The sequence below is a fragment of the Polyodon spathula genome, chromosome 11 (genome assembly GCF_017654505.1).
Source record: "Polyodon spathula isolate WHYD16114869_AA chromosome 11, ASM1765450v1, whole genome shotgun sequence".
In the NCBI taxonomy this organism is placed as follows: Eukaryota; Metazoa; Chordata; class Actinopteri; order Acipenseriformes; family Polyodontidae; genus Polyodon; species Polyodon spathula.
Window position 1 is genome coordinate 17377201 of NC_054544.1, and position 26729 is coordinate 17403929.

General features: G+C 37.9%; 1 protein-coding gene across 1 annotated transcript in view; it reads left to right on the forward strand.

Annotated features, from left to right (window-relative positions):
* The first annotated feature begins 3126 nt into the window (after positions 1–3126).
* LOC121323054 (ras-associated and pleckstrin homology domains-containing protein 1-like) overlaps positions 3127–26729 on the forward strand; it is a 103133-nt gene continuing 79530 nt past the window's right edge. The window contains exons 1-2 of the mRNA XM_041263777.1: positions 3127–3436; positions 24818–24891. The gene's annotated coding sequence lies outside the window, so the exon portion shown is untranslated. The remainder of the gene's footprint in view (positions 3437–24817; positions 24892–26729) is intronic.

Here is a 26729-nt window from a genome sequence, read left to right on the forward strand (position 1 = left end):
TGATTGCTTGTAGAGTACAGTTAATTGTATATGAAGGTTAAAATCACTCATTAAAATCTGAAGAAAATCCAGAGAAATCCTTACAGAGACAAACATCTATAGTGGTTGCTAGGCAGCCATATTGGATGAGGTGTCAAAGTCAAGATAAATCTTGTCATATCTTCCAAGTCAGTACAACAAATATTCTTTCACTGTTTTTTTTTCCATATGAGTGTTGTGATCTTTATAGTAAACAAACCTTACCATTGTTTTTAAATGAATCAATATTACAACAACAACAACAATGACAACAGTAATAAGAAGAAGAAGAAGAAGAAGAAGAAGAAGAAGAAGAAGAAGAAGAAGAAGAAGAAGAAGAAGAAGAAGAAGAAATGTTTTATTCACATAAATCTGCCATGCTTAATTATGATATAAAATTCTCATGTACATGATGCAGGGGCTGACAAAAGCACATAATTACAATTAGGTATTTAATAAACAATGTTTCAAAATGAGCAAGAGTCCCTGGAACTCAAGATAGCTAGGAATTTCAGTGAAACCAGCATTATACTAATGTAGATTACATTTACAATAACCAATACCTTCTTTGTTTCTAAATGACAGTTTAAAGCTGGTGAGGTCAACTTACTATATGTCAGTACTAAGATACATTAAACAGACAGCTTTACATTGCACTAAAGCAAATTAATTATTTATGCAAATGTATCTGCTGAATATATAACCACAAGGATTTTCTTCGTATTTTTACATTTGGGGTGAAAATTGTCAGAAAACAGTTTATAGCTGTTGTAAAAACAATTTTGCGGTAAAATGAAAAAAGTGCCCATTGTATATTTTATTCAGGTGACAGCTGACCTTACTTCAAGGGGTTGTTTTAAATCCTATAGAGGTCCTGTCCTTTTATAATATATACAGTATGCAGCATAGTAATCATACCACAGACAGGCCTCGTGTGCCTTTCGCTTAGATAATATGTCAATTGTAATATGAATGAGTCCCAAAAGAAATGCCATACATGCAGTTGAAATTAAAAAGCCGCTCACATGCCGGTATGGTAATACTCCTTTATCTAAAGGTAGAGGCTCAGTTTTATTCTAATAGTCAGCTACAGGTAAGTGGTAACTGGGTGAGCTATTATTAGACTGCAAAGCAACTTGTTGTCTTATGGGATATCGGGTTAGGCATTGCATTTTAAAAGCTCTAAGATACTTTAGGTTTGTGCATGAGTAGTGCGTTTAGATAGATTAAACACTCTCTTCTATAGTTTCCCATAAACAAATGAATACCTTTCCTATTGTATGTAAGACATAACAAAAGCGACCTGCTATTGTTTGCTTATGGTGACTGACAATATAATCGAAATTATAAAAATGATCCAAAGTGGTAGATCACTAGACACTGGCTATACACTACTGTTACCTGCCTGTTACATGTATGCATGGCAGATAACCAGAACTAAGGCGGCGCTCCTGAAATCACCTTACCACCTTTAAAAAAAATTTAAAAACAGTGTTTGAGTAATTCCCTCTAAGAAAATACAATTTGAGCTACTTATTCATTAAAAATACATCTTCGTGTTCAAGAACAATACTTTACTTGACTCACGCAAAAATAAACACTACATTGTAAAGTTTATAAATAAAACGGGTGATCAATATCTGTTGCAAACTGTTCTTGTGTATAAAAGGCAATGGTTACTAAGGAACCCCTTGTTAAGCATAACATATTTATTATGGTATGTTTTCATTGCAAACTCCATTACAGCTGTTTCTCAGTAACCTCAAAACTTTGCATGTCTTTGCATGTTGAAAAACTGTGCTGCAGCAATAACAATGTTTTGGATAATTTGAGGACATCTTGAGTCATGGCTTTGGAAGTATTACTGTATCTGTCTGACTAGCCAGAACAAAGTTTGATCTCTCAAAATGTAACCGCCCTCGCCCTTGGTGAGTCATGAAACTATTGCTGTATCGATAGTGGAAAAACAAAACAGGGCAGAAAAGTTTCTGATTAGTTTTTTTTTTTGTATTACAGGTGTGTTTTTCTCTCACAATGGTAAAACTGTAAACAGCTTTGAAAGGGCCAGTTGGTGTGGGATTATTAAGAGAGGTCAGTTTCAACTCCCTTTTTCCACTGTGCCTAAAGCTGATTGACCACTAATGGATTCTTCATGAAAACTCCAGTAGTTGGTGCACCATTGGTGTCATGTAGCTGCTCCTTGTATTGAAAAAGCATTTTAGTGTGCTCATTAATATTTTAGGGAGAAAATAAAACCACATTCCTTTCTTTCCAGTCCCCAAGTCCTCTGTGTCATTAGTCGATTATTAGAAGGTTATTGAACAGGTCCCTGAGTATCCTAAAAAACGCAGTCTTTTCATTTTATTCTTTATCATAACATATTCCTACTTCTACCCAAGAGTATTGGGTAAAGTATAAGAGCTGCAGCAGAAGCAGCATCAGCTGTTCAGTTCAGACATCATGACTAGGTATAAAATAAAAAAAAAATTGATTGATTGATTGATTGATTGACCACCACTAATGGCCTCAAATGAATGTGCATAGTTGTACTGTGCAAAACCAATCACTTCCATTAGTTGCTGTGGGCTTATTTTTGTCATTGCTTTTTATTTGTTTTGCTATTACTATTTATTTCACAGTAAGGTAGGCCAGCAGTAGTATACAACTGTTGTTTTATGAGTCTTATATTTATTTTATTTTTTACATGTGTAGGGATACACCTTAATGTATATAGGTTGCAATTGCAATAAATAGCACAATATGTTGTTCGCAATAACATATTGCAATTTGCCTAGAGGCTTATTTATTTATTTATTTATTTATGTTGAAGAAAATAGACAGTATATACTCTCCAGTGGTAAAGCATCATAAAAGTAGAACAATACAATCGCGTTCCAAACATTTACAGAGCCGGGAGTCTAGCGAAAACGAGGGCATTGCTGTGGTCGCTAGTGTGAAAAATCTTTATTCTAGGCTATTTAATCCAGCCAACTCAATCAATATCCATATCAAAGGAACACTGATATCTGACTAGATAACACAACCGTTCGTCAACCAGCGCAGTCAGTGCGCCTTTAGTTTGATTAGTAGAGGCTGATTTAGGGCTGGACAGGAAATGAGAAGCACAAACCCACCCCAGTCCTTGCTTAGTCTACTTTAGTGGTCGGCTTTAGCCACTTGAATGAATTTGTAACTGCAACTGGGAAAGAACAGAAATAATAATAATAATAATAATAATAATAATAATGATGGAACGGACCGTGACATACAATCACGCCTAAAAAATAAAATAAAAGCAAACATTCTGCTTTATCACTTTTGCCTGTGGATTTGCGACCAGATTGTGTGTTATTAGTTCAGAGCACAGAAGGAAGGAAAAGGGATCCCCTCGCTAGCGAATCCCAAAGATTTTCTGACAGTAAGTAACGCTTTTTATTTGTAAGTTTAAACTGGCATTGAAAACGGCATGCACATTCTGTAGCATAAGGGTATTCTTGGACAAAGTGAAAAGCTGACAGTTTTCATTCAGTATGTGAAGTAAGCTGCATTCGATTTTAGATTTCTCAAGAAGAAAAATTGAATAGAAGGTGGAAAAGGCGACTAGTCAGGGAGGACAGGACATGGCATTTTTTTATGAATTAGAAAAAGGTTATAAAGTGTCCATAGAGTAATCGGATTAATTGTTCTGAAAATCTGAATGAAAAGTTCGTTGTTCAATTGAGGTTGGGAAATGGGAGATGGGATTCGTACAGTCTTTCTAGGAATATAAGTTATAACATGTCTATAAATGACTTTAAACAAAGTATATGTTAAGGTTTTGTCTTTATTCCTTTTGAAGAAGCATTCCATTCTGGGGAAGCTGCGTGGTGGTCTTATCCTTTGGATATTAGGGGACTGTGACTGAGGGAGAGAGATACAGGAAAGAGCCGCGGATCACTCTCGGCCTGTAGGATAACGAGGGATAAAACCATGTGAGAAAAAAGCAGAATCTGAAATGTCAAGTTTTAATTATAACAAAAAAGTAACCGAAATGTGTGCAGTTTTATATAGATTATGGTTATGGTCAGTCTGCACATGGTTTACCTACATTTTATATTACCATGTACATCGATATACAGGGAAACACGACATCAGATCAAATAATGTTACAATGATGTAAGCTGTAATGTAATTTATTGTAAGAGACACAGGTATTTTTTGTTTGTTTGTTTTGTTTTATTTTTTTGTCAAACACAGTAGTCGCACCGTAGCTTAGGATCCCCACCCAGTACTGTAAATATTAGCACAGCAGCACAAGACATGTGGCACATTTAAGAATAAGCTCGTCTTTGTAAAACAAAAAAGACCTTCATGTTACATTGTTGCTTTTTTACGTAGGCGTTAGTCAATTTCTGTATCCAAACCTGCAGCGTTAATACATTTACCTAAAAATGTATCCGTTGTGTTTGTTTTGACTGCCATTGTAATATGATGTTACTGTATCATACTAATGCATATACTGTAACATACATAATGGACAACATGCAAATAATTATGTCATTCATTGTGGATGAATGTTGTTGTTTTTCTTGATATAGATATCATGTAATGATAAGAAACACATTTGTTGGTAAATTATGTTTAAGAAAACATAGCAAACACAGGAAAGACACGCACTTGTGGTGCCTTTGTTGTACAGCACGGGATTTGCAGTTTCTCCCCAAACAAAAACATTTTTTTTTTTTTGCTTCATTCTTTAATAAATGTGTAGGGTCATTAGCAATTGAAATGGAGATGAAGCTAGATATCGTTTTTCTGTTAGTGCTATCTATTTTCAGCATAGACATACTGTACAAAACTATGACCTCATGTCAATGGCCAGTCATGCTATATTAGCCCCCCTGGCCAGCTATGAATACAGTGCACCATATGATGTAATGCAGCAAAGCATACTTTGTATGGTACTGATTCTTGACTGGCTGTCGAATGCTTTACATTGGAAATAACTTTATTATTAAAGTGTATACACAAGCATGAGATTAAGTTTGCTGTGAATGTGGGTCGTTGTGACCTACCTCATGGTGCCAACACCTGTTCTGTGTGGTATATTTGAATAATACAGTACAAGAAAATGAATTGACAGTTTGAATGACATGTCTGACTTGATCGAAACTCCAAATACAGAAACCAAATGCAGCATGTAATTTAGTCTTTAGTTGTAAAAGGGATAAATAACTAGGCAAACCCCTAATGAAATGTTTTGGCCTGGGAACCATATGGCCGTTCTTTGAAAAGTCACTGTGATGTGTGTGCACAAGTATGTGCCATAGCTGCAGTGTTTGCACATGTTGTGCAGTCAAATTAAAGCTTTGGTCATGGGGGCAAACTTAACTGGTGAACACAGATGTAGAGTGAAGCTTTTCTTGGGTGATATAGTGGTTAAAGAACAGGGAAACATCTGAATATTTGGAAAGTGGTTTGTGGGGTTCTTTTACCCATACACCCCTTCTCTGCTAGGGCACAAAGTCTTTTAATTGTGGTTCTGGAATTCAGCTAACAGTGCATGACACTGCACAGAAATGTTGTAATGTTTCTCGTAGATGCTGAGGTATTGTAGTAATCTGTTACTTGGTAAGAACACTGAATTGGCAGGGGGCCTGAGCTGAGACTACCAGAGATATAATTTATTTTTGTTCCTGTGACAGGCTCAGTTTCCTATCATCTCTCATAACTTCAAAATATTGTTCGAATTCTTAAGTAAAACTAAAGGAAACATAAGTGAAGTAGACAAATGTTTGCTAGTGCCTTCTTTCCCACATGATCTTCACTATACTGCACAGCTCAATTCTGTCGGAAAGCATTCATTTAAGCATATATTTTCTGCCTTTGCAAGTATTTATGGCTGGTTTCAGGGGACCCAAGATTAACACCAATCTTGGACTACTTACATTAGGCAATCCAAGACTAGTGCTAATCATGGTCTGTGAAACCAGCTCTTGGCATATAGCTTTAATTGCCGTTTTGTATTGCATGTCTCCCTGCAATAATCCTGAGGTCTGTTGCTCAAATATTGAGGTATGTATTTTTTATGTCTATGTACCTGTTTGGCACCAGCTGCTTTACATTGACTGGTGGGGATAAACTGTTCCTTTCTTTCTCTCACTATAAGAGCAACATATGCATTGTAAAAAGGGAAAAAATAGTATAATAATAATAATCTTTATTTTTATATAGCGCCTTTCATAGTGGACCACCATCATAAAGCGCTTTACAAGATACAAGACTAGGGTGCATCGGCTGCAGAGTCACTTACAACAACGTCTCACCCGAAAGGCGGAGCACAAGGAGGTTAAGTGACTTGCTCAGGGTCACACAGTGAGCTGGGATTTGAACCGGCTACATCCCGGTTACAAGCCTGTTTCTTTAACCACTGGACCACACAGCCACCTATAATACAGGCATTTGAAGCTGTCAACAGTTTTTGTATTTTTTTTTTTTTTGAACTTAATTAAATGAACAATACTGCAACACCCCAGGTATAAACAAGATTAAGAAATGTTAGCTCCATACCTTATGCCTTGCACGGAGAACCCAAGGCAGCAGCTGCAAGATTTTGGGAGAGGATGATTTGTTTCCCTTAAGGAAGTTCCATTTATTTTTCCAGTATTGTGGACTTGTAACAAATTGTACAGTAGCAGATGCTATGCACTGCTGGAAATACTTCTACTTGCAGCTTGTTGTTTAATGCTAGATTTATGTTATTTAGGATGTTTGTTTGTTTTTTGCATAAAAGCTTATATTTAAATTTGTACACCTGATTAATTGATCTCCATTCACCAGACATTACATTAGTCTGTTTTAATTAGTAGTCTTAAAAATCATATAATGTTCCATTAATTTGTAAACTGATTCTTCTCGTGAAGAATGTAGTGAGGCTAGAATTTATAAAGATATGTAGATTTTTACTATTGCCTCCATAGTGATGCTTTTAAAAAGTAATAAAAACCCTGCAGAAGTAGTTGTAAGTTTCTGAGGTAACTTTCTTCCTTCTAAGTTCTCCCTGTTTTTCTCCAAAGTTCTTTATGGCACTGAAATGGTCCAATTTATCACCACGACGTAGTGGGAGTGAAAAGCAATATCCAGGAGACCATCTTATCAGCAGACACTTTTAGAGTCACAATATCAAGCTACTTGTATACACCCTATTGCAGTTATTACTGTTCAGGGCTATTCCATGAAAACAGTAAGTTTGCTACACTGGCAAGTCTTACACATCTGACTACTGACAAGATCAAGATTCTTGTGGTGATGGATCTGATATTGATGTCCACACTGTTAAGGTTACACAATCTCTTACACAGATTGAATTTCTGCATAAAAAATTGGCAAAGCTAGAAAGAGAATCTAAAATGTTTTCAGAGATTTTACCAAGGCTTTAGGAGGAATGAATCCTGTCCTTTTGGGAGATTCAGCTTTTGTTGACTTTAATAGGCAGCTGCTGTTATTCTTCTAAAGTAAATGCAGAACCCCCAAATTCCCAAACCGATAGAGCATTACGGTTGTGTTTTTGTGGAAAAATGAGAAATGGGATATGATGGGAGGCTTAGAAGATGCCTGCTATTTCTATACAGTAGCTGTGTGGCTGGCAATGTCAGCCTTAAGTATTGTTAATGTGAAAGATGCCAAAATGAAAATTACTTGCAGTACAAGTAAATTAAGAGCTGGAACACTCAAGTATGCTGTTTGTCTACCAGGCCTTGTTTTACTTTTCCAATTGGGTTTGGTCATTATTGTTTTCAATACTAAAGTATCTCTGTGTCTTAAAATACCGAGTGGAAAAACACACCACATGTATTTATAACTTCCAGCAAGCCCAAGTCTGAGGGTTAGGAAAATGTTGCGCTGGTTGTGCTGAATGTGGGAGGTTCATCCAGCTCCACCCAGTTGCATGGGCCTGACAACACAACACACACAGGCACCGTCAAGTGAGAGTACCGCTTGCAAGGTTTTTGTCATACTGGAATGCGAGTGCTTCATGTTTATGGGGTGACAATAATCAAGCTGTGCCAAGAGGTCTGTCCTGTAAACAGTTTTCAAATGCACAATAAATATGTACTCTGTACGGTACTGTAGAGTTTGACTTGATTTTACAGAGAATTGAAGCATCGGCAGGTGTAATAAATGCTAGCAGGCCAGCAGTACTGCTTCCTATACTGTAGTTTTTGTTTGTTCAGAATTTTGCTGAAAGAGCAAGACTTTCACCAACCTGCTTTGCAAGGACACCCACCTATTTTTGGGAGGGCAAACTGTCAGAGGATTGTTTTCTGTGCTGGAAAAATACTTTTTTTTTATGTTTTTTTTTTTTTTTTTTCTGCAACCACTGCCTGCTAAGTGTTTCTCTTATTTGTTGATTTACATTAACTAAACGCAGTTATCTATTTATGGAAATACCCATTGACTGTACTTGTTGCAAGAAAGAATTGGTATTGCTTCGAATGTACTTGCCTGGGCATTTAGGGACACTGAGACATCCCTTAACATTAGATTTCTATCTGTAGGTGTTTAAATTCTGTCCTATTTTTTTAGTTAAAGGGAATATTACTAGTTGATGCTTTGTATAGGTTATTGAGAAGTCAATCACATTTAAAAAGACCATCCAGCTTAAAAAAACGCAGTACCGTAATGCATCAAGTGTAATATATCTGTGTCATCTTCTAATATTGTCAACCCCCGATGCGTTTTGTAAGACTGCTGAGTTATAGAGATGATGGAGTAGAATATGTTTTGCTCCCCTCGCTTTGATTTCTGGTCCTCTGCCTGTGTTGGAGGTTTTCTGCTCATACGTGCATGCTTCGAGGATTTTCGAATGCTTTTCCACCAAATTTGAAGAGGTAACGCCTACAATGAAGTTCTGGTGACCTGTGAAGCTTGTGGAACTCATCAGACGGGTCCTCTACAGCAATCCCTGGTTCCATTGTTGGTTATGAAAGCCTTCTGTACTGAAGAAAGCCTGGAGGGAGAGCTGTGTTTAATGGGGAATTTTATCCAACAAAAAGGCTGGGGAAAATTACAGTTTCACATAGGAATTCCAATTTCAGTGTCAGATGTCTCAAGACTGCCAAATGGACACACATTCAAGCTGAAAGGGATCTGTAGCCTTGACAATGGGACCCTCGAGATAGGTGACATTATTCTAAATCATGCGCCTTTGATACTGTAACTGATTCTGAAAAAAATTCTGAATTTTTCTGGAGGCACCCACGATCTCATTCGTCTAATGCTTGTGGCAATTAATACTTACCCAGCTGTGAAGCTTCTAGCCAAACTTTTTAATTTTAAATTTAACAATTGCTTACCCACTGACACTCATAAATAGGGAAACAGTATTTCTTGAAAGTGTTTAAGAGTTTCCACTATGATAGATAACATACAATACACTATTGCATCATTTTGCTGCCCTTCATTAACAGTTGTTACACTATTTTAATGTTTAATGAACTCTCTTATGACCATATCTCCAAACTGGACATTTTTTGACTGGGTGTGTCAGGCACTGTCATTATATGCTATTGGAGTCAATGTCTTTTTAGGCAAGCACACATTGAGATACCATAAACAGTAAAACCTGTATTTTTATCTTCACATTTGTCCACACCTAATATCAATCATGTTTTTCTTAATCTTATCTTTTTGCAGTCTCTGTGATTAATTTTTTCTTTGACTATTTTGCAAGAAGCATTTATTTAGAACTTTTGCGGTCACTATCAGTAAGCCAGACTTTGAATGATGTGAATAAAAGAGAAAGTGAAGCACTGTACACAACAACAAGCATGTATCACAGCACTTTCCTGAGGTTGTGGTGCCCCCCCCCCCCCCCCACCCCCCCCCCCCCCCCCCCCCCCCCCCCCCCCCCCCCCCCCCCCCCCCCCCCCCCCCCCTTCTCACCGCTTCCTCCCACAGTGGGTCTACCAAGCTGATCTCTAGAGCGGTCAGAGAAGTTATGGAACCGATAGTCATATTAGGTCTGGTTAACAAACCAAAACCAGACACTAGCAGGCTTGTACCCTCATGTTGTACTCTTTTTTTTTTTTTTTTTTTTTTTTTTTTTTTTTTTTTTTTTTGACAGACCAGGTTGAATGCTGGTATTGTCAAACCAGTAGCTTGTTCTAGAGCCATCAGAATGGATTTGTTCATGTACAACCTATTTCACACTGTCAAGGGAAGTACGCAGTAGTAGCCTGTCTTGTTACAGTAACAATGAGGTCCTATATGAATGTAAAAAAAAGTAATAATAAAATATTGTAAATATCTGACAGACATGCATTCTTGAGAGAAAAATGTTCTTATTACAGTGTATAAGCTGTGCCCCACAACAACAACAAAAAAACCACTAGTATTTAATGAACAGTATTTAATGTCTGCATCTTAACTCTTGTTTTTGTAGTCAAGTTTTTTTTTTGTGCTTTACAAGAATTTGAAGAATAACTTGGGCCAATTTACTGATACTAAAATTGAACTATTCAAACATGTTGACTTACTGTGTGTTAGACCTTGCCCTGTTTTATCGGCTTTAACAATGTAGTTGCACACTGCAAACAGTATTGGCTTTATGATTTGCAGGCCTGAAGAGATTAAGTTGATGTGGTTTCTGGATTCTTTGGATAACTTTAACTTGCCCTGGCAGGATAATGCACTAGAATTTCAAAATCAAGGCTTCCGTGTTTTGTTTGCATTGTTTTTAAGGCCCTATATCCAAGTCACATTTTTGTGTTCTCCTGAGCTGATCATAGTTTTCTACTACTGTGTAGTAGCTCCTTTGACCTACTACGACACTTCCCTTGGTGGAAAGTACAGTAGGGTTAGATATGTTCCCACAACGACCCACACCCTGCATTTCCTGAAGGACAGGTTATCATAGATTTTGGAAGACTTCCGTTCCAGCATTATCTTAAAGGCGTTGACAGATTGTTCTGCCAAGAAAAAGAAGAGCCCATCTTTAAATATTTTCCCTGGTGGTCTTTATTGACGTACTGATTGTATGGCACTTTTTGTTGCTGTTGGTTTGGTGGTCTGCCAGTTCCCGGTTCACCCAGTTCCTTGCTTCTGAAGGGCAGATAGAAGGCTGTTTATGTTCTGCTTTAAAAAAAAAAAAGTGACCTCTACTCTAATGCATTAGCCAAAATTGGGTAAATTGTCTGACTGAAATGTCTTCAGGACGAGCATGTCCTGCTCCTACAAGTAAGGATGGGCTGACTTATTGCAGCTTTTAGACAGATGCCTCCACTGCTCGGAATATTGTCTGTCCTCTGTTTACCCCCCCCTCCTCCTCTTCCTACAGCTGTTAGCTCACTCCTGTGTTATGTTCTGTGCTATGGCTGTTAACTCAAGGAACAGAAAAACGCAACTAAATGGGGGATCATTCTTTGAACTGCCTGCTCTGTGTTTACATGAATTCCATTCCAGACCTAATTACTTTTCCAGGGGTGGATGGATCGATTGGGAAAGTCAAGGTTTTCTTTATTTTTTTTTTAAATCTCTACCACACCAAAAAGGTACAGGGCTCTTTTGGCAACTAAATCTGTGCCGGAACTGCAGCAGGATTTTACAAGCATTGATTGAAGCCAGGGTTGGTTGGTTTGGCAGCAAAGTTGATTTTTGAATCCAATGATTTTCTTGTTTCTTGTTTACAGGACCAGTCAGCCCGTGATAGCAGCAGTACTCAGGATAGAGAGTCCAGACAGACCCCATTTTTAAGACGTGTGTTGTTTTTTGTTTTTTTTAACATAACTTCATATTGTTGCTGCGTCGTGTGCATAGTACAGTTCAGTTAACAGTGAATAACCTAATGAAGTAGTGAAAACGTGTTAAAGGGATAACCAACAGAGTTGTGTGGTTAGTATGAGGTGCAAGTAGTGTAGAGGTCAGGGTGTCAGTGTGTGGTGTACAAGGGTTCGAGTTCTTGTTGCTACACTGGATGGCTACTACCTACAGTGTGTTGTACTGCAATTTCTTAATTTTGTACAGTTCTTGTATTTCTCTGTGCCGAACTCCCCTTCTCTTTGTTTGTGTTCCAGGGTATTAGACCCTCACAATGGAATTATCATGCTCCCAAAAGAGCCACGATATCAAATTTCCCAGTTGTTGCTGTAATTGAAATAAGTGTTTGATGTAATTATATTTTGCAATTTAAGGGTTATATTCAGTAATCTCTCATTTTACTAAAAGAATAAAAATGAAAGCTGAAATGACCAGTAGGCCTAAAACCTGTAAGTCGCTTTGGATAAAGTTTGCCAAAGAAATAAATAATTGGCCATTATTTTGTGATGGGCCTTGAATGAATTCACGCCTGATATCACCCAGTAATGGACCAGAAGTCAGTCATTTTATCAGTGGAGTAAAAAAAATGAGTCCCTACTGAAGACTATGCTAAACTTAGCAAATCTTTGCTCATAACTTCCCTGTACTTGTTCAGTGACTGTTCTCCTGAGTCAATTGCAGTTAGTCAGCTGTGACTAAAGCTTTCATGATTCTACAACGTTGTTTTCACTAAGGAGATGTGTTTGAATAGGGTAGTGACGTGAGACAGCCAGTATGAGGTAGTATTAAAGGAGTGAATCATAAAGGCGGGGTGTCCTCTTAGCCAGCTGTGATTTGTGGGTGGTTTTATTGACATTTAATGGTCAGTTGAGAAATAAGAACAGCTTCCTCATTTGTTCCCCAACCCAGTTAGGAAGCAGTGAGACATTCAGCTCCACTCCTCTCTGCTTACTACCTTGAAGTTTTATTTGTTCATTAAACATGAATGTGAGGGAGTGCAGTCATTTCATGGCATACGGTTGCATTTGGCAGACAGGAACATTTTTAATAGATCCAGTTATATGGAATAGGATTCTTCTTTCCATAACTTTCTCTATAAATTTATAATTGTTGAGGCATTCTCACTGCTGCGCCATCACAACTGTACCTTTTTAAATTGGGCTGTGTTTTTAAGGGTCTCCCGTAAAGCATAGGGTTTTGATTATTGCTTTTAGATGGGAATCATGAATCCCACACCCCTGTTGTTTCCCTGTCCTCCAGTAGTTCCTGCCCTGTCTCTTGTGATGCCCAAGCTAGCCTTTCCAATTGGCTGCTACAGGAGCTCATGGAAATAAAAGCAGCTCTCAAATTGGTTTAATGCAGGGTACTAAAGCACGTTCCCACAGTGCCCTAGTATAGTAAGTCTTATAGATCACTAGAAACAGATGGTGGGAATGTTGTGTGTTGCAATAGCTCATTCTCCCAGCCTCAGGCTAGGGATTTTAAGAGCAAATTAATGGTCTGTGGATCAGTCCGGTTGCAGGGAAGCTTCCTTCCTCATTATACAGAAGGTAACATTGCACATCTCATACTTGCGGAATGGCTCAGTTTACACAAACGTATTCATTGCAGTGATCCCACCAAACCAAGGAAAGCTAAACCCATTTTAAGATTGAGGTGAAAAAATAATTGATAAAATCAACTAATTAGTCTTTAACATTGGATTGTGTAGGGGGGTGGGGGGGGGGGGGGGGGGGGTAGCGGCGGGGGGGGGGATCCAGCGGAGGCGTTAAGACCCCTCCAGTAAATTGGTACAAAGGAACCCCAAAAAATAACACAGCTGACATGTACTAAATCAACATGTGAAGGAGAAACATTTTGCCATCCAAAATGGTTGATTTTATGATACTGTTCTACTGCACGTGGAATGTAAAGATCCCCCCAACACACTGTTTCCATCATTATCTGGGATGGGGGGCAAATATCTCCCCAGAAAGGTAACACAAGCTTGAAGACAAATTCACTAGCCGTTTTAGGCTGCAAGTGTCTTTGATGCAATTAGTCGTGTTTGAACAGGAATGCACTTTACTGCACAAAACTAGCATGCAATTAAAAGAATACTTGCTACAGTAGGGACTGTTGGATCAGGTCAGGTCCGGAATGAACTTGTGGAGATGTGTGGTTAAGCATGAACGTACTGAACAGCTATGCCCACCAGGACTGACACCAGTAAAAATTATCTGTAGTGTTATAGTGAGCTGTGATTATGGCAGTAGAGAATAGTGAAAGTGTATACTAATCACACATTTCAAATACTACTACTTATAGACGGCCCTACTTGTCTGTATTTTCAGACACAGCCACGGAAATAGGAAGGGATGTGATTTGGAAAGGGTGTGGTGTCTAGGCTGCTACGTTCATTTCAGCTGAATTAAAATGATTAGCCTTTTATACAGTAATAACATTACATCTGTAAGTATGCTTACAAAATAAGTTATACCCATCGGTGTGCAGCACACCAGGTGGATATTGCTGCGTGCAAGCTCTCAAAGAAATGCATTTTGAGTTTGTTGGTGCAACTAAAACAGCAAGTTTTCTTTAAATGTGTCAATTTCTAGAATGGCCATTATTGTTCCTCGTAATTAGGGGTGCTGTCTAATTAGCCAGAATTTTATGGGTTGATTTACTTCATCATTCTTTTGATTAGTTTAGCTGAAGTGGCTATGCGAGCATCTGGAGGTTGCAATACTAAAAGATCAGAGGTGTTTGTGGTGGTATTTGTTAACCAAAGCAAGCAGAGTCTGGCCTCTCCTATTGGATTTACCGCCCTTTTATTTTATATATATACAGGGCAGGGCAAGGATTTAAAAGTGTAAGTTTAAAATATAGCTTGCAAAACACTCAATTTGTTTCAGTCAGGGCCAAAACAAAAGTTATAAAAGTTTACTGCTGTAGTATTTGGTTTGTATGGAAAACAAGTACCAGCAAACTGCTTGGTATGCAAAGTGTTATCTGGTATAAGACTCAAGTAGTATGCTACAAAAGTCTATTATGTGGTGAAAGAATAAAAATGAAACTCCTTGCTGTTGCTGCATTGAGTGCTTGCCTTATAAAGGGCAGATCCAGTTTTAAAAGTGGGCTCTCCTTTTCTGGTCTCTTTTAGTGGTTACAGTTCTGTATCTCCACTGTTTGAGAACTAAAGCCATACACTGGAATCAGAAGCGCTTAAAAAATTATCAAGTACAATAACACCAAGCACAGGCTTCCCTGCTCATCTAAAACAAATAGGCCTCTCTGAATGGGTGGCGGCAGGTAAAGTGATCTGCAAACCCAGTGCAGTACACTGTAGCGCAGGACTGTCCAACCAATGGCTCTTGATCCTTGTATTGCTCATTGCACTCCACAAGACTGAAATAACAAATTTTTCTTCATTGATTTATATCGGGTGCTCTTTTCTTTTTCATCATCCATTTCGGTTTGGCAATTTCCACATTCATTGCCACTATTTTTGGTTCATTCAGAGCTAGTGTGAGATTCTAACCATGAAAATCATTGACAGTGTGAGAAGTGTGGAACAACAGTACCAGCTGGTAGTTTAGAATTACCAACGCTATTCCAGTTTTGTTTTCTTTAGTTCAATACTAAAAAGCCGCCGCCCAGTAGGAAACCCCTACTTCAGATATCTTTGTTTGAGTACATTGAGGTCTTCCCACACTTTAATCTTGCAGCTATATTTGTATAAAAGTGACAGCTGTGATTTAGTTAAAGATAATGTTACCGTGCATATGTGACAATAAAAAAAAAAAAAAAAAAAAAAAAGAGCGATTACTTCCTGGATTCGCAGGAGCTGCTCCTTAGCACTCTTGGTAAAGAACCAGAGCTTATCATGATTCTGGTCTGTCTTCTGGTGATTTTGGTGCACTGTGTTTATAATATATAGCAGGTGTACAAATCATTTTAATTCAGGTCAGATTCTGTATTCTAGTGCGTGATGCCCATGTACTGTAAATCCACTGGCTCAGTACATTGGAAGGAAACAGCTGCCTCCTTTAGCCATTTATAAGTGGGCTAAATGAAAAATTGTATCATAGCTTTTCAGAAATTAGGCAAACAGACCTCCATAGAAAAAAAAAATTTTTGGGGGGGGGGGGGGGGGGGGGGGGATCTGGGACTGCTGCTTTTTTAATTTTACAATTACCAAGATAATAATTACTGTATATAAAAAGAAAATAGTAAAATCAATACAGCACTTGGGTAAGGGTGGTTTCACAATACCTTCTCTAAAAAGGAAGCTACCACTGTTGTTGGCCTGCATTTTAAGTTGATCTGCCATCAGCTTTCAAAACATGTTGCTTTTAGGTCCCCAGTAAAAGCACTGCTGTTTAGTGTAGTGAGTTAGTCAAGGAAAATCCCACTTGTGCCATTCTTGGTTGGGGACCCTCAGTAGAGCTCCATTGGCCTTTATGGTGGTGATAAACTGTGTATTGTTCATGTTTCAGCATCACCTGCTGGTCAGGCCCAGGCAGAACCCTTGCCTCCAGGGTTCTGTAGCATGGTAACAAAAGTCCTGCTATTTGGTGCAGTTTGTGGGTCCCACCAAGGAGGAAGCAAATGAAGTTGGTAGAAAAAAATTATTTAAAAAAAAAAAAAAAAGAAAAACAATAAACACTTGTGGTGTTCCTGCCATTTATAGTTTCCCCAGAAAGCACGTATTACTTGCTCACCTATGGGGTAAGAGAGTCCTGGAAGTTTTAAGTCTCTCTCTAGATTGCCTGAAGGATTAATAATCAAGTCTATGGAGCTGAATCAGAAAAATCTTCATACTCTCTGTTATCGCTGACTTGCTGAAGGTCCTCTTCACTTTCAGAATGAATGGTGTAATCAATTTGAAAAATGAAACCATTTAGAAACCTGTATAGAAATTAGCCAGCTGACTTCAACCCCTCCCTGGCAATTAACGTTCTCTCCCTTCCTCCTGGCAAGCCACTCTTCAGACAGGAAGTGACTGAGTCCATTGAAATGGGCAGTGTAGTTTCAGCAGGAAACTGTGTAGGACTGTAGCTGAAAATCCCAGCTGCAGCATCCTTCTTATTTATAGAGTTGGATGCTAATGTTAATCATGTTTTGTATTAGCCATAGGGCTAGGCTGTAAGTAGACTCGGGTTTTACCAGCCCTTAACCTGTGGTGGTTTTAGACGATGTACTTTTCTAGATCAGTATATTTTTTAAACATGAGATTTAGTTGAGAGGAAATAAAGACAACAACTAACAGGCTATGTGTGTACAATTACCTTTAGTTTCTCAGAAACTGAGATTAATATAAGTTTACCAGTGTAGCAGTTTTAAATATGTTATATAGCCTTTAAACAATAATAAGCTTTTGTAAGCCTGTGTCATTGGACTTTACAGGTGCCTGTAGTAGACCCTAGAAAACTATATACACTTGTGACATGTAAACAGGGTTATGTTTGTATTTTTTATGTTCCGTGATTTGCATCTGTGCTTTTAATGTATGTGTAATGAATTCAATATTTTAACTCCTAGATGTTTTTAACCATTTCTCAGGTTATGGGCTGTCAACAAAGGCATATTTCATTAACACAACCAGAAAGACGAATGTCTGTAGTGAAGAATTTTTCAGTGAATCATCATCACCATCATCATCATCACCGAAACATGTGCACATCATTCTCTTATATATGTAATATATACTGTGTGTGTGTGTGTATGTATATGTGTATATATATATATATATATATATATATATATATATATATATATATATATATATATATATATATATATATATATAATTACACACACAAGTATGAAAGGTGCTATATAAAATAAAAATTGATTGATCATAAATAGGGATTCTGATTTTGAGGTGTATTTACTGTTTTCACATTAAGAAAAAAAGTTAATCCTTCTCACTAGTATCCACTGCTGGACTATTCTACTTTAAATACTTTGCAAGTCACCTGAGCTTTGTGGATGGACAGCTTTGACACTTTGACTCTTGCTTTGACAGATTACACTCTGGAGGGAGATCTTTTCTCAAGTCCAGGTATGTATAAGAGTTGGAAGTATTAGAGCATCTGCTAACCAACATATAAAGTAAGCCCTTTTACAGGACATGGTATGTAATGGAATACGGTCTAATAATAATAATAATAATAATAATAATAATAATAATAATAATAATAATAATAATAATAATAATAATAATAATAGTATTTGAAAATGTATATTGCCTGACACGCCCAGAGCATGTAAAAAAAAAAAAAATAATAAATGCTTGCATGCCTGAGTCAGGCACCTGCAATTTTTCAATGCCCGAAAACAAAAGCAAGCGTTTACTTTTACAGGTTTAAACTTCCATATTTGCTCCCACATCACTTTTTTCTTTCTTTTTTTTTTTTTACCTGCATCCCTTCCAGCCAGCATCTCCTGTGTTCTAGTGTTGCGTTCCTGTGCGAACGTGATGCCTGAGTGTTTTGAGTTGCTATTGGTTAAGCTATTCTGCTGTCAGTGACAACTGACTGTATCAGCAAATTTTGAGCTTTCTTTAAAGTTTATTTTAAAATAATGTTATTTTGTGTCATTGTGTACACCATTGTTAAAATATTGTAAAGAAAGAGGTGCCGGGGCGCAAGCAATAACAATAATACCGACCCTAAGAAGCGCATATTCAAAATTATAACACGTTTATTTGAAAGAGTGTTATACATACTAGTGTTAGATGCTTACATTCATGTATTCTGCATCATATACAAAGTAGTAGCAGAAAAAAGAATTAAAGACAACGTCAGGATAAATAATAAATTAGTCGGTAGGCATGTTTTCTTATGGTTTTGCATTTAAATGGTTTAAAAAAAACAAACAAATTAAAAGACATTCAGAGTACTCCAGAAGGATGACATTAATTAATTAAAAAACCTGTCTGTCTTTTTCGCATGCAAGAACTTGTAGACTTGATACAACTGTGTTGAGTATTTAAAAAGAAAGAATTGTATGAGATTTTTAACTAGAGGTACTGTGAATATGACTCTGCACGCCCAGAGGTTCTGGGGCTGTGCCCTGACACAAATTAAGCACTGGATGTATGCTTATTTGATGAAAACAAAAAAAATAAGGCAACTAAGAGGGTGCATGCAGCAGTGGAACATTGGATGTTTGAGACTGTTGACACACAACAGGACATGCAGCCCAGAAGTCCTCTATCGGTGTAGCGTCACCAGCAGCAGAAAAGCGTTTTTCAGTTTCACACTTGGACGTGTAAAATTTTGTGTTGGGCATGTAAAAGTTTGCCGGACCGGGCATGTTCCACCCCTGTAATCCCATGGAGGTCCTACATACTGCGTAGTTGAAAATCTCTGTATTAATAGCATCTATTTATTGTAAATACCTGAAACCTACTTAGTGGTGGAGCAGTAAGCAGGTGAGCATTAAGGCAAACAAACTCTCCTAGCGTAACCCAATCTTCAAACTCTCCTAGTGTAACCCAATCTTTAAATGGGCTCCAACACCTGGTTGCAAACTGTCTTCATTGCAGAATCCGTAAAATAAACAAATTTACACTTAATGTAAAGTTTTATTTTGGTTAATGAACTGATATATACAGTAAGCCCAGGTTTACAGATGTTTCTACAGGCTTGCAGTTTTGAAAAAACGAAAAACCATGTTGTATAGCAAAATGTATTTGCAGTTGAAAAAAACACCTATCTAGTACCATACTACTGTAGGTTTAAAGAAAAGTCTTGGTTTGAATGCGTTACTTTCAGGTAGCATAATTGCACTTCCTAAGCTACAGTTGTAAATGTATTGAAATTACTCTTACCTGTTTCATTTTTATATATTAGTCCCTCAAGGATATTGCGATTGCGGAAAAAATCATGGAATTTGCTCTCGCAGAATTTTTTATTTTTTTTTGCAAAACTCCAACATTTGCTCCCTATTATCACTGTACATTTCACTGGAGTGCATACACACTACTATTTGTACAGTGAGACGTGTGGCGGGGTTTCATTGCGAGCTGTAGTTCAGCCATGGAGAGATCCTAAGGCCATCGGTGAGCTCCGGAAACAAATCCAAATTAGCACCGAAATAATAGATTTTTATTACTGTTATTGTTTCACAAAAAGATTTTATAGTTTGGTCACAAGTTCAAAACAAAGCGGCGTTCTGTTATACTTCCTATCTGAAAGGTCAGAGAAAAACAATAAGGACCAATCTTATTCTGCCAGGCAACTGTTATTATTACTAATGTGATTTAAATATAGTTTTATTTAATAATGTTTGTTAATGTTTTGGCCATACCTGTCATTTATTTAAGAATTGTTATGTTTTAATGTATATTTAAAAAATTGCATCCAATAGTCAGTGCTGTAAGTTTTATAAAAAAAAAAAAATTAAAAAGGCCTTTGCTTTATTGTTTGTGGTTTTTTCTTCCATAAAATATGGCAAACATGTTTTGTTCTGTTTTTTCTTTAGATTTTAGTAATGTGATTTAATAAAAAAATGAATTTAACTAACTGTGACTTACTTTTTCTTATTTATTTATACACGTTGCCACTGTTTTTCATTAGTCATTGCCGCAGAATTTTGCAGAAAACACTCTTTTCTCGTTGCAGATTTTAGAAAATTTGACCAGAGATTTCTGTGGAGACTAATATATAGCATGTTACTTCAGGCATAATAGTCCCCTGTTGGTAACTATAGTTCTTGCCTTGGGGGACAGTTTTTGCAATAAGAGCCTCCTCTCCAGTCCATATGGTTCATGTATTTCTTTTAAAACTTCAAATGTGAGATCAGCATGACAAATGGAACTACACAACGTATGATTTGGGGAATTTATTTCAATGTAACACCTTTTTAAAAATGTTTTTTCACATTTAGCCGAGCAACAGCAGTTACAACTGTCGTAGAAAAGGAACATTTACACTTTGTCCATGTAACCTTGGACAGTCAGTTTATGCGAAGCAAAAGACCAGTCTGTAACTAGAATATGCAAGACCTGCTAAAAGTAACACAATGAGGGTTAAGGTAGAGAGAACAGGTTCAGTTTGACCCCATGGTTTATGTGCTGGGGTTAACCGGCTCTAAAATAAATCGACAGGTGGTGGTTTGTTATCAGCAGCCAGCTCTGTAATACGTCTGTGACTGTCCAGTGTTCTCATACATACCCCAGGAGGTTTAACACCTGCAGCCCCCTGCCACAAGAGTGTCTCTGGAAAACAAGATTGACGTTGAGGTGTAATTGAGTTTAAGGTAACCAGGACATGCATTTGGGGAGCGTGTAAGTGGTGAAATTGGAATAGAGAAAGAAAGAGGTGGCTGTGTACAGCATGCAATTGAATGCCTGCTGAAGCTCGATGAGGGCTGGCGAAGCACGTTTTGAATACCAGCAGGAAGAGTGTCTTCCAGCTCCTGCTTGGAATGAGACCGTTTTGACTTGTGGTGTTGAAAACGTCCTTGTTGTTTTCTTTTGAGGCTGTTTTCAACGTTTTCTCTTTAGGCTCTAGAGAACTAACAGAGCCTCCATCTGTACAGAATTATGCATATTCTGCCTCCCATTGTGATCGGCATAATAGACCAAAGCAATTCTTGAATATCCTGTGCGTCTAGGTGAAAGTTAAACTGAAACTCAAGAAGCTTACAGAATGCTTCAACCAGGATTAATAGTGCTGGTGAACTCCCCTTGACTCCTATAACATTCCCACAACTTACTGTTGAACTGTCCTGTGTATATAATGTATTATTTCAGATTTATATTGCAAACAAAAAAGTGATTTGTTTTGATATTAATGAAGCTGATCAGCTTGGGGAAAGCAAAGACATTTCTTTCCCCACCACTTGTGCTGGGTGTGAGAACACCTGTTTAATCTTCAGAGCACCATATTGAGATGGTATTAATTGATCAGTGTTTTACATGGTAAACCAGCATTGTGTTCTTTCATATCTTCCTGAAAGACTGCTCTAAAGATCTATAGTCTCACAGTTAATGGGGATTTAACCCCTTATACTGAAAGAATTCACCCAATACAAATCTGCAGTACTGTAGTACTAGGACAGGGCAGGTGTGGTCCAGTAGTTAAAGAAACAGACTTGTAACCAGTTCAGCCACTGACTCATTGTGTGACCCTGAGCAAATCACTTAACCTCCTTTTGCTCAGTCTTTCAGGTGAGGCATTCTTGTAAGTGACTCTGCAACTGATGCATAGTTCACACACCCTAGTCTTGTAACTTTTAAAGCGTTTTGTGATGGTGGTCCACTATGAAAGGTGCTATATAAAGATTATTATTATTATACTATTAAAGGTCAGTACAGTGGCAGAATGAACTACAAACTAACAGAGCATTCAAAGAGACTGTCATGCACTGTAGGGAGATATTTTCATAAAATCTTGTTACTTTCGTTCCCCATCTTAACGAATTGCTGGCACCACAATATATGTTAAGCTGTTCCCATCATTACTCCATGCTTCTAAAGCAGGTTATAGTGGGAACAAGGCAGCTGGATAACTGAAGAAAACAAATAAAACAATATCTACCCAAGAGGTTTTCTTTATGAACAGATAAGCATCTACTGTGCAGTGCTCCTAGTTTGTTGGATCCTAAAGTACTTTGGAGGGGGTGGGGGTGTAAAGTTGGCGCTGGTACAGTTCACTCTGCAGTCAATTAGTTCTTTTTCCAAGCCTATGATTTTGCCCAGGCAGAGCTTTTCTTTTTTTTTTTTTTTTTTAATATATTGACTTTTTCTGGACTATTTTCAAATATAAAGAAACCCTTCAAAGTTAATGGCAGATCATTCACAATGGGATGCTTATTTTGAGTAGGATTCTTGCCAAGAGTTCTCTCTGTGCAGTACTTCTTGTTAAGTGTTGTGCTGCGATTATGCTTTGGTTGCTTTCAGATACCAATAGATGTTTGAATTGAAACAGAAGTGATGTTCCTCTGAGTGAGTAAATAATACACTGTTCTCTGCACAGTATACTGTTTCATATGGTAAACAGGGTGTTTTCCCCAGTGGTGTGTAGTACAGTACAGTACTGTACTGCTTAATTTCAGATGTGAAAGTGAGGTACCTGGTGAGCCAGTTTGGGGTAGTGGAGCTGTATGGAAGGGCGGATGCGTTTATATCAGACCAGGCTATGGGTTTGATGGTAAGCCGTCGCTTGCAAAAAGAAGAGCATGACCTTTATTAATGTGACACGTAATCCAACTATACTGTCCCAGGCCTTGGCTTTGAAGATTGTTTTGAAGGGAGCCAGTGGAAATCCAAGTATGATGACACGTGCTTTCTTCCTGCTTGGGAAAAGCAGCTGCTCTTTCCTCCTGATGCAGAGAAGAGGGGAAAGGGGTGTGAGAGACTAGGAGGAATGAGAATGACACTAGGCTTTGCTGGCAGGCAGACCGACAGGAAGGTCACAGCCTGTTGTCACATGACTTCTGCTGCAAAACTGTTTAATTTAAAAGCAATCTGGAGCAGCTGTTCAGAAATATTTCTCCCACTGTATGAGGGAAATCTGAAGTCAAGGGGATTTGAAAATGCAACTCCAGTTGGCATGTAGCAGGTGTTGGTTGCCTGTCTGCTTTCAGAGCTTACAGCACCTGTTGGGTGCTTTGTAATTTTGTTAATAGACTTATTTTTACTCTGAGGGTGAGATGCTAATGGCGGTCTGTATAAAGCAGATTTGTTTTTTTCAAAACCAGTTCTGCTTAATGCTGTAACTCATGATAAAAGTAAATTCCATCAGAATAAAGCCTACATTTTTAGGCTTGTAACCGCACTCCGTAAATCAATGGAATGTCCCAATAATAATAATCATTTTTCATGACTGCAAGAGAGAAATGCAGTATAGAGATGTTAGATAATGTTAATAAATTTATAGAGATGTTAGCTAAGGTTAGTCAATGAATTAAGAACAAAATCATGTATGTTCATATGCTTATGGTATGCTCTGTAAGAGGAATGTGGTGATTTGTTGATTTTCTTTGGCCAATCAAACCAAAAAAGACCATGAACGCATTGGCCTCCTGCTTCTGGAGTCAAACATACCCCCGCAGTTGTCTCGGTTGTAACAGAGCACAGTTGCTCTCCAAACAGCTGTCTTTTTTTTTTGTTGTTGTTTTTTTTCCTGAGCTCTTTGAGCATTGCTGTGTAAAAAATAGAGGTGTGAAAATTCAAGCTGAGGTTGTGCATTACCTTTGTGATAATGGAATGTGTTCAGGTATTTATTTATTTTTTTCCCCTCTTTTCTGAAATATATCTTTGAATTAAAACCAAAAATAAGTTGGAGAAACGTACCCTCAAACGTGGGATATTTGTGATGAAAGATGCCCATGATTGATTTGTTTTCATTTAAAAATCGGTGGCTTATCCACTAAATGTCAAGGAAGTGCAGTTTTGAGTCGAGCAATCTTGCTCTTCTTTTCAAGACCCACGCATTAACCTTAGTAGGTCTCATCCTCTCACTTTAGCCTCCACTACTGGTCAGGCACTCTACGAGCCCAGGCAGAGAGTCCCAAGCTGGGCCCTTTCCTCCAAGGTTCAGTAGCTTGGTAACATCAATTTGTTTAGGTTCTGCAGGTGAAATTCTATTCATTGGTCAGTGAGAAAAGAGGTTGCCCATTGACCTTGATATGTAGCTGTGGTAATGTACTTTCATCTCACTAAGTACATTGTTTATCCTCCTCAATGCTGTATCCTGTAAACAGTATACTGAGTAACATCTAACCTAAAAATAAGGGTAGTCTGGCTAGCCTGTGCTTGTTTCTCAAACCATGAAAAAATGCAGATTGCTATGCAGCGCAATAAACTTCTTCATACAAGCCCTTGAAACGAGTGAGCAGCAGTGTTGAACCTGAGGGGGTTTTAAGAGGTTGTTTTGCAGAAAGCTTTTTATCTCCATTGAATTCAAGACAATAGTCATGTGCTTATGATATGCTAGTTTGTACTGGTAAAGGGATAGCTATAGAATTGTCTATAGTACTGATTGTTTTATTATTATTATTTTTAAAGCTACTGTATTGAACAAGATTGGATTTGGCACCCATTCATCTACCTCCTGAATATTGATCTGAAGTGCAGCTCAGGTAAGACCTACATTAAATCTCCAAAAACTAAAAGTGTTTTGTATTACATTTAGGTTATTCTGAGGAGAGACATTTGGGTGATTTGATGCTAGAATATTATATTATATAGTATAGTCCATTTCAATGTTGCCCTTACTCCCACCATATTTGTTTTATTGCTGATGTTTTTAAAATCAGGCATTTTAAACGGTCAACAGCAGTTTAGCCTGAGGGCTGCTGTACGCTTCTGATAAATTCTGACGATTTCCAAATGCATTTGGCCCTGTTAATCGTGTTTCATCAAGTTTTGGCATGTGTGGAGAAGTTCTTGGATAAATTTCCTAAATGCCATTGGAGAGTGTCAATCGCCAGAAGAACTTTGTTGTGAAATACTTTTATTGATGCTTGCTGGCCTGCAGGTTCTTGTCCTTTTATAGCACACAAAGTTAAGTTCTATTTAAGTCATATCTGCCTCCTCCACTAATGCAACCCGGCTGTTAACACAGCAGACAGTGTGTTGGTCATCTCTGAACCTAGATGTCTAGATTGTCTGTCACTGCCCCTCTAATATATTAGACACTGACATGCTTTCCTACAAGTTTGTTAAAACTCTTAACAAAGTGAAACGGCAACAATAAGAGTAAGACTGCAACACATACACTGACTGGACACTGTAGTTTGACCTGTCTATCCAATAGGATTTGGTATACCTGGGTCCCTTGATTTACTCTGCAAAGCTAAAAAAAAGTATAGTTTACTTAAGCTTAATTTCATGTCGGGTCCACCAAAAATAGTGCACTTGTACACTGGTGGCGATGACTAATTTCAAGACAGTAATGCACCCATCTACCATGGCAGAATTGTGCGCAGATGGATTGAAGAGCATGACAGAGACTACACCACCACAATCGCCAGATCTGCATCCAGTTGGGCATGTTTGGGATGAAATTGAGCAATGCATTCGTTATCACGATCATCTGTCTACCTCTCTGCACCAATTTTAATTTATAATGACTTAATTGATTAATATCCCTTAAGATAAGAAACAAATGTCCCGGCGCCTCGTGCAGTCTATGCCACATCGTTCCAGGCTGTCATCGGGGCAAACTGTGGGGTAACCCGATACTAGGTACAGGCCCTAATAAAATGTCCAGACAGGCTATGTACCGTATAAAGAACTACACTGACACTGTTTCAAATTACTGTATATGACAAAATCTTTCTGTAATCTCTCACTGATTTTACTGTTCTGAAATTGAGTATAGTTCGAATGCTCTGTCAGAACAAGACCATTATCATAGAGCAAGAGAAGCAGTCAGCAGATTGCTGCTCCATGCAGCCTGTTATTACTGTCTGAGTGGGAACATTGGATTGAGTTAGCTTGTTGCACAGTGTAAACTAAATTCTTTCTTGCGGTTGCAGTCAGGGGAAAATAATTGAAATTCAGCTTTAATATCTTGGCAGCATCCAGGTCAGATAGTTTTACTTTACTTGGGGCAGGGCTAATCCTGATTTATAAAGTTGACCTTTGCTGGAGTACAGTAACAAGATGAAAGCTGTCGTTTGGAGTCTGTACTCTTGCACAAATTGCTTTCTTGAACTGTAGTTTGCTTAAGCACTGTAATTGTAGCTAACTGTAACAGTGTAACTGTTGGCCAAAAAGTGCAATTTCATATGGTATGCAGTAAACTTTAAGACTAAAACTTTTTTAAACTAATGTACAGTACAGTAGCCTAGTTTAATTGACACACCGACATTACCGTATGTATACAAACCTGTCATTAATAAGTTTCGGAAGAAATTCCTGTAGGACTAAATCAAAACTAAGAGGGTTGGTTTTATTTGTATTAACCTTGTGT